The sequence below is a fragment of the Chionomys nivalis genome, chromosome 19 (assembly GCF_950005125.1).
Source record: "Chionomys nivalis chromosome 19, mChiNiv1.1, whole genome shotgun sequence".
Classification (NCBI taxonomy): Eukaryota; Metazoa; Chordata; class Mammalia; order Rodentia; family Cricetidae; genus Chionomys; species Chionomys nivalis.
In genome coordinates this window covers 28,108,070-28,129,525 of record NC_080104.1, presented here as the reverse complement: position 1 = coordinate 28,129,525, position 21,456 = coordinate 28,108,070, and the positions used below count along the sequence as shown (strand labels likewise).

The window sequence follows — 21,456 nt, the reverse complement described above, 5'->3', positions numbered from 1 at the left end:
CCTTGAGGCTTGGTGGCCACCAACCTTGTTTAATTGGTGAGTTCTAGGATCAATGAGAGAGACTCTGTGTCAAACACTAAGGTGGAAAGTGACTGAGGACCTGGCACCCACCTCTGGGCTTCAAATCTATGTGTGCACATGTACACTTACAATCACAAGGAGTGCACCTCAGACACAGCTATACACACCGAGACATACAGAAAAACAGAGACATAAACACATGCACAAGAAAAAAATTTTTCTGAACACTTGTTCTTTCCAAAGATTTAGAATTTAATATTTTTTCTTCAGTGAGCCCATTCAAAAGCCCTGACACATACTTTCTGTGTCACTGCAGAGCTGCTATTTGAATCCCACCACCTTTGGCCTCAATATTCTATAACATCAGCAGCAACTTTCCACACAGGGTCCCCGAGTGACTGAGAAACCCTGCTGAGCAGCCCCACTGTGGTGTGAACTCTATGAGATGACCTCAGCAACTTACAGGCTCAGACACAGACATAAAGTCCAAAGCTGAATACTTGCTCTTCCCGCTCATCACCCACTGTGATGCCTGTCCCCAGAACCTCCAATTTCTTCCAGAATACACCCTTCATTGAATCACATGCCTCAAGCGGTCTCTTATATGGATTAACACCGCCATTGACATTTCTAAAATCATGTTTTATTAATTTCATTTGTATATTCAATTAGCATTTCTACAAAATGAAAAGAAAAAGCCTTTTATTTAACGATCTCAACAATTTGATTGCTTTTTATAATTCCAGGGGTTGCATTGCTCCTTTATACATTTTTATTATCTATCCCCAAAACACTGAAAGCTACATAGCCCCTAAACACAACTTGTATTTAACTATTTCTCTTACAGATTTGAGCTTTATCACCTTTTTGTTATTTTGTACTCCGAAAGTGCTTTATTTCGAGTTAGTTGTATCAGCTACCACACACTATGAATTTCCCTCGATTTCCTCAGCAGCGTGTTGTCTCCATTAGCAAACTGCATTTAGAAATTTCCTTCTAATCCAGCAGTTCAAGCTGCAAGGGGCTTTGTCCTCAGTTCTTCCTGGGCTTCTGGCAGTATCTGCAGACAGGAAACAGTTTTGTTCGTCATAGCTGAAGAAGTGACAGCTCTCCAGTCCTAGGAAGTATTTTATCTGATTGTTTATAGTTTCACTAATGAGGAACCTTAACACAAAGCAAATAATTTCTTTATTTTAATCCTTTTGCTTGATGGTGGTGTTGATGTATGTGGTGTGTGTATGTATATGTGTGTTCATGTGCTTATGACTGGTGTGTGTATATGTGAATATGCTGTGGTATGCATAGTTTGTGTTGTATGTTGTATGTATAGTGTGAGATTCTTGAATGTATACCATTAGAATACTATGATTTGCTATATGAGTTTATTATCTACAAAACCTAGCACAATTTTTGACATATACAGGTTTTGTAAAATATTTTACAATGTAAAATTACATAGACTATCTTAGTCATAATTTAACAAAGACTAAACATGCAGGAAGAAATTACTTACCAATAATACTGTGTCATATCCAACATATATTTTCTTTGATGAATTGAATATGTCAGTTGCCGTTTGAATATTTCAATAATGAAAATCTGTATTGTTCTGGTAAAGGAAAAATATTATGAGTCAATTCACATTTGTCATCAGTGGGAAGAAAACACACACTTTAATAATAGATGAAAAATTGATCTTGGCAGATATGTGTTTACTAGTTTTTCACATGATACGTTTGTTAGGTTTTTATTTTATACCAAGATACAGTTAACTCTTCCTTGTATAGGTCTTGTGGTCTGCTGCTGTGGTGTTGATTAAATCAATTCCAGTTTGTTTAGATTTTCTAAGAATGGAGCACCTAGTTGTTGGGCAAAATAAAGCACACAGTTTTCTTGCAAATTTGTCATAAATATTTAAAAATTACTGCTATTGGGATGTATAAACCACTTTAAAGTTTCTTGTGAAATGAACAGATGTGTTTTGCCTATTAATGAAATATCAATTTTACATAATATCCAATAGTTTCCATGTAAGGAGAAAATGAATGGGTCTTGTAGTCTCCTGTTTTAGAAGACAATATTCAAATTATTTTGCTTGCCATGCGATGTTCTCCCAAGCCAGACCTTATGATTTTAGGCAAATATTGCACATATTGAATGGCTTATTTTATTCAGATTCCCTTGAAAACATCTCTCATTTTCTCCATGTGATATTTGTTTCTGTACCCCATGCATTTCACATAGTCTTCTGACTACAGTTTTAAATTTCATCGTGAACTCTCTTTTGATTTCCTCTTAACCTAACTTCCTCTTAAATTATTGATTGCCTAACCTGCCCATCTGATCTGCTTAATCCCCCCATAGCTCAGCTCATCTTCTAGTTTACCCCTCCATCTAAAACACTGTAACATTTTCCTCTTAACTAATTTATATGACCATCACTTATTCTTACCTCTGTGTGTTTTAATCATTATTTTTCCTCCAGATTCTAGAGTCCGGGAGGTGGGAACCTGCTTTACAGACATCTGCGATCCACGCTTGTCATCCAGTATGATGTCCTGCACATGGTATTTATGACCCAGCTGAATGAAGGTCAGATGTGTCATAGTTTTACCTTAGGATCAGAAAATAGTGTGACAGCTTAATTATAAAGCATGACATAATATCACCCAACAAATCAGTGTAGAAAAACAAACATAGGGAATCATGCTAATAACTACCAAATAACATGACCATAATATGTTATATATGTGATAGCCAAGATAAAGTGTTGATTTTGTTTGAATATGTATTTGAACAAATTATAAAGGGCCATATTTGGTGTAACTAGAGGAATATGTATACAAATATATAAATGATAACATTAAGAACATATGGTATAAGAAAAGGGTGCATAGAATATCAAAAGTGTTCCTTATCAGAGGTAAATACATAATCATTTTTAAATTATAGGACACTCTTTGCTTTAAATATTACAAAAAATCATTAGGGAATAACATTAGACACAACATCGTTCATTACTGGCAGAGTGAGGGTGATATGCTATTCCTTGTACTATAGCCAAAACAGTTACATGTTGTAATCACTTTAGTGATTTTTCTGTTAGTCTTACTTCTAAACTTTTCTCTCTCCACCATTCAGCATGGGTAACTTCCATCTTAGACTTCCTGAGAAAGTGAACATCCACTGAGGTCCCCTATATTCATTAGTTTATTAACACCTACTAAGTAAAATTCATTGTTATTCTCTTAACATCCAAGAACTCAGATGCCTATAGTGTCTACATTTAGAGACTTCGTTTAAACATTAAGTCAGCTGAAATAGCTGCATTTCCCTAATGCAACTGTTAGGGTCACTCTTCTTTGCTTCAAGATGTTCTTAACTTTTTTACGCAAGATACCCTCCCGTTTTCCCTAAGTGTTGTGGAATATTGATTGAAGATGTATTGCATTTGTTTATGTTTTGTAACATTTGTTTAATGATGCAAAGATGTATTGCATTCTTTTATGTTACATTTGCTTAACTCTGTGAAGTTGTGTTGCTTTGCCTGTCTAAAACACCTGATTGGCCTGATAAAGAACTGAACGGTTAATTAGGCAGGAGAAAGGTTAGGTTGGGCTGGCAGGCAGAATCAATAGGAGGAGAAATCTGGGAGGAGTAGATCGAGGAAAGAGAAATGGAGAGAGGATATCAGGGGTCAGTTACCAGCTACACAGCAAGCCACAGAGTAAGAAATAAAGAAAGATATTTAAAAAAAAGGTAAAAGCCCAGAGGTAAAAGATAAATAGGATAATTTAAGAAAAGCTGGCTAGAAATAAGTCAAACTGAGGCTAGGCATTCATAAGTAATAATGTGTCTCTGTGTCTTAATTTGGGAGCTGGGTGGTGGGCCCCCAAAAGAGCAGAGAATAAAACACAACCAACAATACCTAAGCATGAAGCATTTCCTTGTCTGACAGAATGAACCTGTTTCTCTCTGAGGTGCCCATACACCCTGGCTGTTCTTCCCTTGGATATGGCTCTGTCATATGTTCTGATGCAGTATAACCTTCACCCCGGGGTCAAACATAACCTCTCTGAGAAGAGGATTTACCTTGAATCTCTGACACAGATCTGTATGCAGGATATATTTTACAAATACTGGTTAATAGGTGGGTGGCAGAATACCAATAGTCGTAAGCAATGATACATTGAGATTTAAGAAAAAGCAGTGTCCTCAAAAACATAAAAGCATGACTTTAAAAATTAGTAGTGAAATGATTGTCATTATTGTAGAGTACCAGGCATTGGGACAAGTACAATATTTTTACTGCTACATTTCCTCCTCCTCCCCCTCCTCCCCTTCCCCCTCCCCCACCCCCTCGTCTTCCTCCTCCTCCTCCTCCTCCTCCTCCTCCTCCTCCTCCTCCTCCTCCTCCTCCTCCTCCTCCTCCTCCTCCTCCTCCTCCTCTTCTTCTTCTTCTTCTTCTTCTTCTTCTTCTTCTTCTTCTTCTTTTGAGACAGGGTTTCTCTGTAGCTTTGGAGCCTGTCCTGGAACTAGCTCTTATAGTCCAGCTTGGCCTCAAACTCACAGAGATCCGCCTGCCTCTTCCTCCTGAGTGCTGGGATTAAAGGCATGTGCCACCACTGCCCGGCTCTCATTTACTCTTCTTAATCCTGTAATTTTATAGATGAGGAACAAGACTTGGCCATATTAGCTTACTTCCATGCATAGAGTTCATCTGAGTTCAAATCCAAGTCTGCTTGAAGTCGGCATTCATAACTTCCTTTATTTTATTTCATTTCATTTTTTGCTGTGTATGAGAAGCTCGAGTTCTGAGACTATAACTAAAGAGCTGTTCAGAAGATTAAACAGAATGTAAACAGATGGCATTGCCCTTCCTCTCCCTACATCAGCAACTAGCTACTTTTTAATTGGTTTTATGCAATGATTTAATGTGTGTGGGTATTTTTTGCCCTGAATAAAGAGATGTAACATAATTTTCATATTTGCCATTATTTTCCATTGTCTTTTACATAAGGACTCCATGTATTTTAAATTGTTTCACCGAATGCATGATTACACCCCTCCGATGAAATGGTCATGAGTTATTTTAATCTGAAAACTAGAAATTGCGAGTCGTACCCTAACACAGGCATGTGCCCATGGGCCTATTAGTCAACATGCTGTGGCACAAACCCGTCTCTGTAATTGCTCTCAGAACCAATTTCAAATTGCATAAGAAAATTAATGTCTTTGCTTGATAGTTTCAGCTCCCACTCGCTTTGAACAGTTTTGTTTCCAGAAAAAAAAAATTCTCCCTGGAAAGATGAGATAATTGCGAGAATTCTTAAAATGTGATTCCTCTAAACCAACTGCAAAACTGTGCTGTGGAAAACTGAGCCATGGGGGGAATACATGGCTCCCTAAGGTGGCCATTTAAGGGAACCACTTTGAATATGCAAATCATGCTATAAATGTGTGCATATGTCTGCATACATTCTCCCATGTGTCTATATGTACACATGTGTAAGCATAGATTGGTATGGATCTATATTTCCATAGTTTATATGCTAAATATCATAAATTTATTATTAGACATATCAAAAAATTTGGAAAAATTCTTCTCTTGAGATGAATGGTAGCAATATCTATGTGAAGGGTCCAGGGAGCTTGGGTGTAGACAGGTGGATTCCTTAAGAATATTCAGATAAGTAAAGTATTTTCTGGACTACTAGAGGCATGGCATGCTTCTATGTTCAGAGGGAGACTTGTGAAGCATGATAACCTATTAAAGTATAATTACCATGAGTGGCAGCTCCCTTATGTATAAAGCAGAGATAATCTAATACCAATTAATAATTGAGAAATCAGCAATGTACAATATCTTAGAAAGATGCTTGTTTTATCACTAGTGTGGTCTTGGCCAGGCCAATTCCAGAAGCCCAGTGGAATATTAATATTCATATAGCTATAATCTTCCCTTTAGTAGTTACAGAAATGCTATCTAACTGGGCACCTGGTGCTGTATGGTGCTTTCCCAGCCATGAACACTACATAAGGTATGGTATTACCAAGTAGTTTAAAACATCCAGAGCCTTTGCGTCCCAGATAATGGAGGAATAGGTGTGTGTCCTTGGAGGAGAAGAGGAAGGTAGGGAAGGAGAATGTCTGGTAATTATGGGGAAATACTGCAGAACATATTGCCAATTGCCCTTGTTTTTATTTTTTCTGAACGTGAACATCTGGTTTGTAACCTAAATTGTCTCTGCTCTCACAATCCTCTGGTATCAGCCTCCTCAGCGGTAGGATTAAAGATATGCATCACCGTGCAAGACTGATTTGTTGACTATAAAAGACCACCACTCTGTTTTTATTAACTTGTAAAGTGATGAAAATACTTTTGACCTGCTTTTTGTAGTGTTTAGAAAAAATCCTGATGTTACATGGCACCCAAAGCATCATCTTCATCTGCCAGGAAAGAACTTCAGCCCTAAAGCAATGTGGGAAGTTCATCACATTATTTATTTATTCTTTTATTTTTTGCACATCTGAGTTGATTTTAGTTCTTAGGAAAGAACAGCTAGAATAGAAACACACATGATGTATATTTAAGTATTCATTTATTACCTTAACTTTTAGGCTTCTAAAGGTATAACACGATTATTGAGAAATAATAATGAAACTATTCTGTAAGTGGTAAATCATTATGAAAATGTTCAATGACAACATTTTCATTAATTAATTTGTATGAGGGAATTTTGCTATATAGGCCTAAAATTTTGCTGGAGAGGAGGCAGGGAGGGCAATACAGAGAAAGAGGGAAAAGCAAAAAACATTAATGGTGATTGAAAAGACCACAAGAAAACATTATTTTATGCTTATTTAAAAATCAATGCACATACTATATACATATATACACACACAACTAGATATCTATATATATAGGTATATAGTGTGTGTTAATATATACATGTATACATATACATATATATAGTTAAACCACTTGGGGTAATAAATACCCCCTATAAGTGCCATAGACTATTTGACACAACTCCCAGTGCCATAGGAAACCTCTCTTCTAGTTCTTGGCTAAAGAAATAAAAAGACTCTCTAAATACTGTAGGCTATATTTATTGTCCTTGGTTATCTCCCACAAACTGAAAGTAAGACACTCTCACTAAAAAAGTGGAGGAATCAAGTTGGAACTGACCTGGAAGCCTGCTCCCTGAGCACTAGCTCGCCTAGTATCTGAAGGTGCTCTACAGACTTCCTAGAGAAAAATTAAAACATCACTCATCCTACCCAGCTGTAAAACCCATGAGCCACAAAACCTCCAATGTTAACAACAGTAGTGCTTGTATCATGGTGGCCTCCAACATCCATTTAGTTGGTTGTAGGACCAGATCAGTAGAAGTGAATCCGTGCCTGGTGCTATAAACCTAGCCAAACTAACCATGGCTGATGATGTCACAGACCTGAGAGGAGAATTTGCCAGCCAGCTGCCTAAACCAGCATATGTAGCACCATTAATAAAAACCCAGAGACAGAAATCGGGGTTCAGTCTGAAGGTTAGAAAAGCACAACAGCCACTGACTCTTACCTCGACCTCAGTCTGAAATGATGATCCTGCTTCCAGTAAGGAGATGTGTCTGAGAGCTTGTTGAAGGGAGAGCAGGGCCCCTTTGTTCTGTCCTGCCAGGCTAGCTTACACCCAAAATAATTACACAGAAACTGTATTCATTTAAAATACTGCCAGACCCATTAGTTCTAGCATCTTATTGGCTAACTCTCACATCTTGATTTAACCCATTTCTAATAATCTGTATGTCACCATGAGGTCGTGGCTTACCGGGAAAGATTCAGCATGTCTGACTCTGGCGACTCCATGGCATCTCTCTCCCTTTCTTCATCCCAGCATTTAGTTCTGTCTACTTTGCCTACCTAAGTGCTGCCCTATGAAAGGCCAAGGCAGTTTCTTTATTCAACCAATAAAAGCAACACGTAGACAGAAAAACCTCCTACACCAAGAGCACTCTCTTCCAATCTTAAATTCCTCTCTGGGGCTGGGATTAAAGGTATGCACCACTACCGCCAGGTTTCTATAGCAAACTAGCGTGGCTACTGGGAATAAATGTGTGTCACCACTGCCTGGTCTGTAAGGCTGATCAGTGTGGCTGTCTTATTCTCTGAACTTTAGGCAAATTTTATTTATTAAAATACAAATGAAATATGACTACAAATATAACTCCCAACTGCATTCTTAATACTTACGCTTATGTCCACATAAAAAAGTCACTGTCTCTCCTCATGCAAGTAGTTTCTTTTTGTTGAAGACCGTAACAGATCTACAACTGGCTAAAGTGAAAAGAACTGACCTTGGGGTACACATCTTCAATTCATGCATCTATAACAGAAACCCTAGTCTCAACTAGCAAAACAGAAGAGCTAGTAAAAGATGTAAGAGTCAGAAGACGAGGACGTCTACTACAAAACTGCTTCATCTATATATTGTGACAGGGATTTGTATCCCTGAAACTAACAATATGGCCATCTAAGCAAGATCTGCACAATGACAACACAAGTTGTCATCCCAAAGTGGGTGGGGAAAATCTCACAAGTCTCGTTTCTAAATGATGAGCTACAGGTGGCTGCTGGGAATAATCAGTCCCAAGTGTGCAGCCCTAAACACATACACACATGAGCAACACTAAGTGGATTTCAGCAGACTGTATTTACACACACACACATACACACACACACACATTTGAAGAAACTATGAAATTTTGTGAGGATGTTAGAGGGATGTTGGAGGGGTTTAAAGGGTAGTTTGACTCTTTTGGGGTCCTCATTGTTGTCTAGGTTCTCTGGGATTGTGATTTGTGGGCTGTTTTTCTTTGCTTCATGTTTAAAAACCACTTATGAGTCAGTACATGTGATTATTGTCTTTCTGGGTCTGGGTTACCTCACTCAAAATGATGTTTTCTAGTTCCATCTATAGATCTAATCTACATGGGAATTAGAAAAAGACAAGATCTCCTGAGTAAATTGGGAGCATGGGAACCTTGGGAGCAGGTTGAAGGGGAGGTGAGAGGCAGGGAGGGGAGTACAGAAAAATGTAGAGCTCAATAAAAATCAGTAAAATTAAAAAAAGGAAAAAATAAAGGGTAGTTTGGAAATGACATAAATATAGTAATCATGTTTGAAATTCTAAAAACAATGTAATCAAATTGGATTATATCTTAAATAAAGAACCAACCACAGTCAGTATTTTCACAAACAGGTATCAATAAATCAAAAAATGTGATTTATATGTAATTTAATGCATAATTATCTACAATTATGAATAAATGTGATACCTAAAACAGAACTCTAACGCTTGATAACTCTCGGCCCTGGAGATGAATTTGCTTCCATTATTGGTTGCAACACATGGATCAGAAAATCAATTCTAAGATGCACTTAGTGAGATTTTAAAATTTAGTATCCAGCTGCTTCTCACAATGTCCAAAACTTGCTGATCTTTCCTTTTGTACTGAAAGGTGTGCATTAAATATGCAACATGTCTTATGCCCAAACTTCTGGCACAGCTAAGGATAAAGGAAGCACTATGCTCCCAACTGTCTAGAGACCTTGTAAATAATTTTATATTACTTAATTTGCCATACTGATCCCGTGTGCATCTCGCTTACTCATTATTATTGCTCCTATTCGAGATAGTGTTTCACTATGTAGCTCTGGCTGTCTTGGAACTCACTATGTAGACAAGCGAGGCCTTGAAATCATAGAGATCCTTTCGCCTCTGCCTCCTAAGTACTAAGATTATAACAGGCGTGTGCCACAACACCTTGCTGCATTACTTATTTTTGCTATGAAGTATTTATATTATTGAGAGGCGGGATCCTCAGCTGAGAAAATGCCGGCATAAGATCCAGCTGTAGGCGAGACTATAGGGCATTTTATTTTAATTAGTGATTGATGCCAGCCCTTTGTGGGTGGTGCCATCCCTGGGCTGGTGGTCCTTATTCTATAAGAAAGCAGGCTGAGCAAGCCATGGGTAACAAGTAGTAGAGGATACTACTGTCGCCATGAAAGTTAAAGGTGTCTTCCCCTGCCCAAGTCACCTGTAGTCTATCAACACGCTGCCACCACTAACTTTTCTGTTTCTATTTTACTTTGGCCATATCATTTATCCATTCATTCAATTTTCATCCAGTCATCCAGAAATATATTCCCTCAGCACTCTGCACCAGATGTGCTAGATCTTTGAAATTTAGAGATGACCACATACTGTGCTTTCAAGGACAGTTTTGGGTGAAGACAATAGCCAGATGCTTACAGTAATGTGTTAAAACCAGGGGAAAACTACAAGGGCAGGGAGAAGGGAGCCTATGTGGCTGTGTTGTGGAGGAGACAGAGTTTGTCCTAATGGAGCCAGTGCATGGCCAGAATGACTGAAAGGAGGCAGGCACTGACCCAGGGGTTATATTTGCATTTGTTTCTTCTCTAAGTCCCCTATTTTGCCCTCTGGGTTTATTCATGACTCCAGATTCTCTAGGCTCCTGAAGTAATAGCATTGATTCTCACTGCTAATCTCTTCTAGAAAGGCATCTAAAGGAAGATCTCTCCTCCCCTTTGAGCTTCTTTGGGGTTGATGGAATTTGAAAGTGGTTAGAAACAGTGATAAGACCACAAGGTGAGCTGGGCAGCGGTGGTGCATGCTTTCAATCCCAGCACACAAGGCAGGAGACAGGGGCAGGCAGATCCCTGTGGGTTCGAGGCCAGACTGGTCTACAGAATGAGTTCCGGGACAGCTACGGCTGTTATACAATGAAACCCTGTTTTGTTTTCAGAAAAACAAAAACAAAACAAAGAACAGGGAATAAAAAGACCCCAAGTTGGCAGTAACACACACAAGATTAAATGACTGCTTTGTTAGCTTCTGGTGAAGGGAAATGCCCCTTCTCCTCAAGTCTTGTCCAGAGACTGAGATATGGAACGGTGTTGGGGAGGACAAAGGAACCACAAAAAGGAAAGCATCAAATTGTGGAAGTAGCTGTCAGAGAGATCCAAATACATCTGAGCTAGAATTTTCCAGGTGCCAGCAGCTGCGCAGTCAGGTTAGGTAAGAAGCACAGAAAAGGCATGTCTTAAAATGGGTAAAGATTTGTTTATGTAGCTACTTTTAAAAACAAATGCATGTGTGGCACTTCGTCTTTAATCTCCTGGTGTGCTTTTGAACTAACTGATCTCACCCTGCAGTGAAGGAGTTGAACAACAGAGGGGCCAGGGTGTAGAGGCCTTTGACAGAAGAACTCCACACTAGTGTGATCCCATGGCTACTTAGCATCTCTGTTGACGATGATGATGATCTTTATAATACAAAATCATATCATGAGAAGACCTTATTAATATAGAACTCATTACTATTTGTTTTTCCTTTCAAGTGGGACTGTCACCCAACACATGAAGCAGACACTTTAGGATCTCATATGGTTATTCCTCTTCCAGTTCAATCACTCCTAAGCATGTCTTCTGTCCAGCTCCCCAAGTCTGAACCACCAGCATCTTCTCTGGCTTGCTCTGCTATTGTAGTTGTCTTCTAATTTTATTTATACCCTCTTCCCCCTTATTCTCCATAAAGTAATCAGGGGCATCTACTATAATATGTATTAAGCCACACTGAAAAAAATGAAATCTATGCGCTGGCAATGCTGAAGCATGCATGGACAGCCCATGTATGGTGGTTCTGTTGAACTTGTCCACATTGGGTTTCATGGTCTAAGTTGATGAGGATGAATGATCAGGTCTCTTCCTCAAGAGGGCACCAGACCTCATTACAGGTGGTTGTGAGCTACCATGTGGTTGTTGGGAAGTGAACTCAGCACCTTTAGAAGAGCAGCCAGTGCTCTTTATTACTGAGCCATCTCTCCAGCCCCATTGAGTGACAGTAACCTGTTTAAATAACCTCTCATAGTGCTATGTTCTACATTAAGAACACTCATGCCACAAGTTGCGTTCTCTGACTACCACTTGCTCCTCCATGCTATCCTGAGGTCATTCTCTAAAGCTCTCCATGTCCCACTACAGATGCAGAAATGCATGCTTAATCCACACCATGACACCTGCACTGCTGTTCTTTCTGTATGCCATGGGAGTCTTCCCAGGAATTTGAATGCCTGCCTCTTTTCTGTCTTAAGACATTGCTTAAATGTCAGTGTATTGGCCTAAGATAGGGTTCAAACTTCCCAACTTCATCATATCATCTAAAGCATTCAACTTATTGCTGTGGTTAGACCTAGGCTTCATGGAAAACTCTATTTGTTCATGGCTGCTTTGTTTGTGTTTCACAGTTGTTTTTATAGCAGGTATCTAGCTCAGTTCCGTGCCCATCGTAGACCCTAACTAAGTATGTATTAAGTGAATCACACACATATTCATAAAGAATAAAAACAGGAAAGAGCACAGACAACTGTGAGAGGGTCTCTTATTTTAAGGACGAATAGTGCTATTTATAATGATATACAGGGAGAATGTAATTACACCCTTTAGGATGGAGGGAAAAGGTTCAAGCAGCCTTTGAGTGAGGAAGTTTGCTAACCACCGATTTAAGTCAGTGGAAACTCCTTAGCTGTGCTGAGCTGATTGTGGAGTGGATGATGATTCATTGTCCTCCAAATTGCTTAGACAGTGGGAGATGCTGGAAGAGTAGTCTTTGTTAGGTTCTTGACAGATATATGAAGTCATATTTTCTATCAGGGCAAGAATTAAAGAGAACAAGCAGATAATCCTGTCTTTCATATGCACTTTTTATGTTTCACCCACAACTTTGGAGATGCTGCCTTTCAATTCTTGCCATTACTTATATGTGTTTTTCATTTCTCCACGGGAAATGTAATCATCATGCATTACCAGCAATCCTATCTTAATTTCAGGATGGCAACAGACAAAAGTAATTATAAAAATGACAAAATGACTGATGAACCATTATTAAACATGTTAGATGTGATTTCAAAGGCTCCGTGTGGTCTGTTTTTTTATTTCCAGGATGAAGTCCTATGAATTCAGTGATTTTATGATCTCAGCTGAGGAAAGAAGGAAGAGAGAGAGAAGAAAAGGAAGAGATTACCACTTACTTGCAATCTACCACTTAGGAAGGTATGAGGCCAGAACTGGAAACCAGGTGGTCTGGTTCAGTATGCTCTACAGGCTGAGCTTGTAATTATATTGCCTTCTTCCTCTGTCCTAAGGAGTTTGATTTATGATAAATGAACTGATGTGGGATTCTCCTCTATACGCTGCGAATACCATTGGTTAACAAAGAAACTGTCCTGGGCCTGCACAGGGAATAGAGGTAGGCAGAGAAAACTAAACTGAGTGCTGGGAGAAAGGAGGCGGAATCAATGAGAAGCCATGTAGCCCAGGTCAAGACAGATGCACTGAAACCTTGCTGGTAGGAACGACCTTGTGGTGATGCACAGATTAATGGAGATGAGTTAAATTAAGATGTAAGAGTTAGCCAATAAGAAGCTAGTGCTAATGGGCCAAGCAGTGATTTAAATAATATAATTTCTGTGTGATTATTTTGGGGCTGAGCAGCTGGGAACCAACAAACGGCCTCTCCTTGTGACAATGAACAAACACTCATATAAGCTCTAGGTGTGTTTTGAAGATGTCCAGACTGGACTGTTTAGCAGAAGCAGGATGTCACAGCAGAATGAGCGAAAGTGCTCACTTACTTTTCCACCTCACTGGCTGGACAGCAGGGTTTCATTGGCAGGTGTTCTACCGGGACATCTGTGGCTTCTCTATTAGTGGGCAGGCACAGGCGTGAACAGCAGACGGTTTCTCACCTATTTCTTATTGTCAAGCTGAAAACAAACCAAGAAGAATGGGAGGCTTTCCCCTGGAGAGGCAGATCATAGACCCAAGAATCTTCAGAAGAGACACAAAAAGCATTTTTAAGGGGTTCCTAGTTTTAGTCTTCCTACACTATTTTTGCTCAAGACTATGTAAGAGTTGATGTAATTAATGATTAGAGAAAGCTGCTGACGTCCACAGATTCATCCCTCAATGAATATTTATGGATACTACCATGTGCTAGGGTTTGTGTTAGGCTTGGTGTTTACTGGTGACAACAGCTTAGGTACAGAAAATCTGTGGAGGGAAACAAATCAAACAGACAACACACATTTATACAAACACACATACAGCTGTATTTTAAATATGCTCGTTACACATAACTTACTTTATGTATACTAATATATTTTATAAAATTATGTTTTAAATTCTACATTTTCTTTATATGCTTATCACATATACAGATTTTATATATATATGTGTATATATATACATATATATATATAAAATATCATTATGTATTTGGAAGAAAAGGGTTAGTTTCTAGAAGGGTAAGGCTGAGTCTCTAGGGAGAGCAATTTAAGGATACTTCTTCTTCTTCTTCTTCTTCTTCTTCTTCTTCTTCTTCTTCTTCTTCTTCTTCTTCTTCTTCTTCTTCTTCTCATTTGTTGTTGTTATTTGTTTGTATTGAGACAGGGTCTCTATATAGTGCAAACTGTCCTGGAATTCACTATATTCCAGGATATGTTCACTATGGGGACCAGGCTGTCCCCAGCCTCACTCTGCAGTCCCTGGGCTGCCAGGCTTAGCCCACAGAGTAGCTGGAGAAGGAACCACTCTAACCTGTGCTCACTGTAGGCCACCAACACCCACTTAGAGTGGACCTATGAATAGTGTTAGTACCCAGTATGTTTACTTGCTAAAGCACTAAGACACTAGCACAGAGAGCAGGAAAATCTAGAAGACATTCAATTCACAAGCGTTTACTGTGAAGAACAAAAGAAAAAATCCTTCTGTCTGTAAAGCTCTGGGTCTAATTGGAGCGAATAAACAAATGCCACTGGAGGTGGTGGGCCACCGTGTGCAGAGACAGCCATTATAATTGACTAAACAGAGCATGGCGGAGCTCGTCCTATGAAAGGAAATGAGTTAGAGACGCGGCATTTGCTCAATTGATGGTGGAGGCACTGAGGACATATTTAGATGGACATGGAAATGAGGCTTAAATTTAGTCAGACAGACTCAGAGAGAGGATGTAACTTCTGTGGAAGATGGAAGAGAATATAAGCAAGAACAGATTTGAGCATCTGAAGCTGCTAAAGTACTTTTATTTCTTTGCTATGTCGCAATTGTTCAACAAAGATGCAAGTATCTTTATGAGCAGGGAACAAACACCACGTCTTAGAAAAATAACGAGTTTGTTGTTAAAATATGACTTAAAGAACGAAGAGCAACAAAACACTTTCTTGCCAAGTGCTCATAGTAATTTTGACCTAGCATGTGAGACCCCAGAGCTCTCAGTGCTATTTTACTAGCTCAGCAAACATGTTTTAAACGACACCTAAGTGTCAGGGAAGTTTCTGGGCAGTAGATGTAGGCAGTCAAGATAGACTTGTTATTATGGAGACTCACATCTGACAGGAAAGGGAAATCACATTTCAGATAGTGCTCCGTTGAAGCACGAGCAAGATGTCGCAAGCATCACCACCCAAACTGTGAATGGGAGAGTTCAGTGAGCCTAACAAGAGAAACTGGGAGGAAAAAGGTCCTTTGAGGAGGGGAAGTAGAGCAATGGAATGGTGTGTGTGTGTGTGTGTGTGTGTGTGAAAGGAGTGAGGGAAATCTCCACACAGGGCTATTTTTAGAAACTTGACATTGGCATAAGCTACAATGTTCAGCATCCTACGAAGGCTTAACAAAGTCCAAGGTTGCAGACCAACAGCTTGACACTTTTGGTGTAAGACAGGCGAATAACTACAATTCAAACCTTTTTGAAGCAGACATGTTCCACAGCTCACATTTCTTTCATTGGAAAGAAAGCAAAAAGGAAGAGGGTTTTAGAATAAGAAGTAACATGCTATATATTCGAATTCTGCTGTTTGCATATCGGGGAGTCTAGGAACCTTGTTATCCTTTGTGACTCACTAGACCTGTGGTTCTCAACCTTCCAAACGCTGTGGCTCTTTCGTACAGTCCCTCATGTTGGGGTGAGCTCCAACCATTAAATTATTTTCGTTGCTACTTTATAACTATAATTGTGTTACTGTTATGAATTGTAATGTAAATATCTGTGTTTTCAGAGGGTCTTAGATGACCCCTGTGAAGGATTCGTCCGACCCACAGGTTGAGAACCACTGTACTCGTGGGGAGCACTGACTCTTGATAGGATAAATCAAACCCGTGACATATATGGGGAATGTTCTACAGAAAGGAAGGATAGACTAGGTTTTTGCTCATGTGTAACAGTAGAGTGTGTTCTGACAGTAAATGGAGTAGATACTTGGACATCCCTGGGGAGCACAGACAGAGCTCAGAGGGCACAGTGATGAAGCAAAAGATGAGAGCCTTGAAGGGAACATTGTCTGTCAGAGATCCTGACCAGGAGCATCTCTGAGGCTGGAGTGGTGATGACAGCAAAGACACCGCCGTCCACAGTCTTTCTTCCCCAGGAATTCAGTAAGAGCAGGTAGTCCAGACCCAACCTGGACTCCACCAGTCATCAATTAGCAAATACAGATTCACTTGGAGTATCTGAATGATAGTATGCAGGTACTGAGATGAACAGGGCATTGATAATCACCGAAAGAGAAGCTGTGAGAGAGAAAACAATAAAATAGCATCAACCAGAAAGCAGTACCTGGAGTAAGTCACACCTAGATTAGATGAGAACAACAGAGGAGAGGGGCTATCACAGCACAGCTGGATGCCAAATGCTGGGAGCCAGAACACAGGCCTGTGGAGAGGGATCAAGAAAGAGACAAAGTTGTGGCAGGAGTGGGAAGGAGACAGAGTGAATCTCAGGAAAAGGCCCTGTCTTCTGCCTGTTCCATCTCCAGTCTTCAGAGGCTTCACTTGCAGGAACAAGCTGTACCACCTGGGATTACCTGAGGGAAAGGAGCCCTAGAGAACAGATTCCTCCTTACTGAGTGAGCTAGAGGAACAGCAAGGACTGGGTTCAAGGGCAAGCAGACCTAGAAACTACAAAACCCAGTGAAGAGGGTTGAGCTGTAGAAATCACAGGAAGCAAGCTTGCTCTTTTTTAGGATGTGTGATTATAAGGCAAGTATAAGCAAGACGAATCTCCGTTCTGCTCTGCTTGGCCACGTCAGAAGGAATGGCAGAGTGCCCATGCACTACAAGACACAGGTGTGCAACCAAGCCTTCGTTTCTCTTTGCCTAGAGATGCTCATTGGAAAAGACAAAGCGATTTTTCCCCCAAAAGAAATCGCTCTTTCGTCAAACTTAAAATTAGGAGTTTGTTTGTGTCATTAGTATATTTTATTCGTGAGCAATTCCTTGAATTTGTCAACAGAGGGTTATTTGCCTAAGTCACCATGCTGCATGACATCAAGGTGGGGGGTTTGCTCTGAGTCTTCATTGACCTGTGGCATTTGATCAATGCTTTTGCCTAGAAGGACTGAGTAGGACGTTTGGACACCATCTGTGTTTGCTTTTGTAGGAATAGCAACTGCCTGGAGAAAAATCTGATGCTCATTTAAAAGATGCAGTATAAGCAGAATCCAAGATGACCCCTTTACGTAATTACTGTACCTTTTGATGACACCATGCTTTGGTATCTCAAGCTGTTTGGATGGGCTTTTATTATGGATTTCTAAAAAACTCATTCAAATGGGGCACTGGCTTCTAGACAATGTAAAAGCTCAGCACAGGAAAGTACACTTACATTGTGCAGTCTTTAGGAGACTAAAAAGTTACCTCATCTAATCTCTGCTGATTTGCCAGCATACACTCTTCAGGCACCTTCTCCGTGCCAGGGATTTTCTAAAAGGGCAACGTGATTGTAGCTTATTAAATAGATTGTTTCATCAGAAAAGAATCATCTAAGGAAGAAAAGACTATGGCCGAGGTCTTTACTCACTATTAGCTGATAGTCAATGAAAGATTTGTGACCCAGACAATCTAACACAGAACTATTTCTCCTATGTAATACCTTCTTTAAATATTTACTCAGTCAGCAGTATCGCTAATTATAGAGACACCTGTTTAGCTTGCTCAGCTGCCTTTCTCACACACCGCAGGCCTACTTACCCAGGGATAACACTACGGTTTGCTGGGTCTTCCTCCACAATTAGTTATCAAGAAAACGTCCCCCGGTCTAATCAGATGGAGGTAGTTCCTCAACTGAGATCCCAAGGGTGTCATGTGGACAACTAACAATAGTTACCACACCAGAGATGTGATGGCCCATGCTCGAATTTTCATTAATACATGAATCCATTGTATTTTCAGCTGTCTCAAGTGGCCCAAGGCGAACGAACTACTTTGGGTCTGATCTTGTTTAATCACTACACATAATGAATTGTGTAATTATGGATTCCCTCCCAGTGTTTATCTGATGATGATCAAGCCTCTCCAGGATGAGGATGGGGAGATGGTAGGGCAATGTAACACCAGCCACTTAGGAGGCCAGGAGAACAGAGCTTTGAATGGTGCTACTTGGCAGCCAATATAATATTCTACTGAGCAATGCGAAGTTGTGAGGTTTCATTCAATCCCGAATTTCCTGTGTCTATGAGAATACAGTCACCTTGAGAATTTACTAGATTTTACTTTAGGGTGGGAGACCACATTTTAAAAGTCTTTCTATCTTAGATATAAAGGCCAAATGAATCAAAATCAATCAACGGGGAGGGGCAGTCAGAATTTCATCAAGTGGCCTCAGGTGTAGGCTCCCGGTGGCCTAGTACTGTGACAGTATCTTCTGCCAGGCTCCTCCTTCCAGGTCCTATGTGCTCCCATTTTCTAATTCTAAAGTAAGTGGCTGTCTTTACTACTAATATGATTTCACCCTGAATGTATTTTCCATTTTTTACAAAGTGATTGACACACTGTTTTAGTGATCAAAGCTTTCTGCTATCAGCTCACCATGATATTTTCCCATCTGTATTCTGCCTTCTTTTTGTTCTGTACTCTTCCGGTTATCTTCTCCCTCTGAACCCATTTCAACACATCCCCTAAGATCCACTGGGAAAATATGAACATCTTACCATTCTCCATCACAGAGACAGATGCTAAGGATGTTTGATCTCACCACGGCCAATATGTAGGGTGAGATAAAGATTCTCGGTTACGTTTTTGGTTATGACTTTTAAAGCATTCTCAACAGACCCAACCGAAACAGTGAGAAACCAACCATCTCTTACAGAAAGTCAGGAGCCAGCAGATAGTACTTGAGAATATTTGGGAAGCCATGGTATTGTCGATGAGTAGGCTTGGTGGCTTTGCTGTTTCCTGTAAAGGGACTGATCTGAGAAAAGGATTTGACAGCTGTGGCGGTTTGAATGAGATGTCCTCTGTAGTCTCAGACATTGATCTCTTAGTCCCCAGTTGGCAGCACTGTCTGGGAGTTTTAAGAAATGTGGCCTTGCTGGCAGAAGTATCTCACTGGAGTTGGACTTTGAGACTTTAAGGAATCTTGCTGTATCTAGTGTGTTGTCTCTGCCTCTTGCATGTGGTTTGTGATGTGAGCTCAGATGCTTCTTCAGTGGCCATGCCTGTTGCTTGCTGTCTCCATATCACCACCATGGACTCTGAGTCCCAGAATCATAACCATGAATGAACTCTTTTTTTTTTTTTTGTATAAAATGCTGAAGTCATTGAGTTTTATCACAGCAGCAGAAAAGTAACCAATACACCAGCTGTTCTCAGAAGAGAACCTCCTGCAGCTGACTTCCTTACAGCTCCTTTGCCACTTTTAACTTTTCTTCTGGGAGGTCAAAAGCCTAAAAGCTTGCTTCAGAAAGTTGTGTTAATTGTGAGAGCCTTTGGTTGGTTCCAGAACAACAACAAAGGAAAACCAGACAAAAACAATCAAAATCAGCCCCAAACTGCCATGGGTAAGCTACTCCATCTTTACAAGGATACGGCTGTCATTGGCCTCATAGGCAAGGGGGCTGAATAAATGAAGTGCCTGAACTGTCCCATCCACTTAGTAACTATGTGATATACAAAGTCTAGCATGCTACCTGCTATGCTAACAATCTAAAAATCAAAACTTGAACAATAGCACACAAATCCTGCCATTGTTAGTTTGTGGTCTAAATTGGGTTTATTAGCAGTGACTCAACTTATTACAGATATACGAATCTGTAATCATACGTAAGATTTCAAACAAATTATAGCTCTTTCCTTAACATTAAAGATTTATTTTTATTATTTTAAAATGTGTGTGTGTGTGTGTGTGTATGTGTGTATCAGAGTGTGGGTATGTGCATTTGTAGGATAAAGGCATTGGATATCCCAGGAGCTGGAGTTATGGGTGGTTTTGAGCAATGTGACATGGTTGTTGAGAACTGAATTTAGGTCCTCCGGAAGAACAATATGAAGCTTTTAGCCATTGAGCCATCTCTCATGCTCTAAAGACAAGATACTACTAGTTTGGGCTAAGGTAAACAAAAATTCTTTTCACTTACCTTTTCTCCACATCTGACCATTCCATCCAATCTCATCTCTTTTAGGATGCTTTTTTCCCCCCAGTCCTGGGCTAAATCAACTTCTTCTTTAGTCTGTAATGATAGCACCCAGTCCATGTTTGTAGGCATATGTTTTATCTCCAAGTGAACTGTAATCATATTGTGCATAAGCCTGGTCATATTTACTTGCCCTTCTATAACACAAAGAACTTAATGTGTACTCATATGAATTTTCACTATTTGTTAGAAGTGATGACTTTATATATAATAGCATTTCTGCGCTACTCTTACATATGCTTTACATTCACGGGGTTTACACATCGGCATGATGAAGTTAATTATGAATAAATATCATTCATATTTAATTTTTTATCAGAAATATTTCTAAACTGGGGAAATCCCTAGAGATTTCAGAGGTGAATACCCAGTACAGCAAAGCGGAGCTAAACTTCTGGTGATTCTTTTCTTACTTGAGTTATGGTGAAGAGAAAAGCAAAGGACAAGCAGTATGTAAAGTTTATGTCTTCATCGAGTATTCAGTACCTGATAGTGACTGTAAATATGAGAGGTTGGGGAGTTCTTCTTCCACCGAGAACTTTCCTTTTATTAACGCTATGTCCTGCACCCTGATAGTCGGTAATTCCAGATCTCCAGGAATAGAAGTCCCAGAACATATGGAAACAGCATAATCCCTCATTCTTCATTTTTAACCTGTGAACCAATTTAGTATTAACAGCTGAAGCAATGTTTGTGTTTATGAGAGTCACAGATTTTTCATGTAGAACTGTTTTACAAAGTTGTGGTTTAACATAGGGAGCAGTCAAAATAACAATGTCTGGCATAAACCAATCATTTATCAAATCTTTTTCATTAATATAGAGACATTAGTAACTTGAATGACTATCCAATTGAGTTCAGGCTTCTCCTGCATCTGAAAGAGCTC

The 21,456-nt window shown here is 39.7% G+C and overlaps 1 long non-coding RNA gene across 1 annotated transcript; it reads right to left on the bottom strand.

The window, feature by feature from the left end:
• Positions 1 to 661: 661 nt before the first annotated feature.
• On the bottom strand, positions 662 to 20,630 carry LOC130862089 (uncharacterized). The gene is made up of 4 exons (XR_009055616.1): positions 20,514 to 20,630; positions 2,474 to 2,635; positions 1,535 to 1,630; positions 662 to 1,081 (listed from the first exon to the last, which is right to left on the bottom strand). It is a non-coding gene; the product is annotated as an uncharacterized LOC130862089 (long non-coding RNA).
• Positions 20,631 to 21,456: the final 826 nt, after the last annotated feature.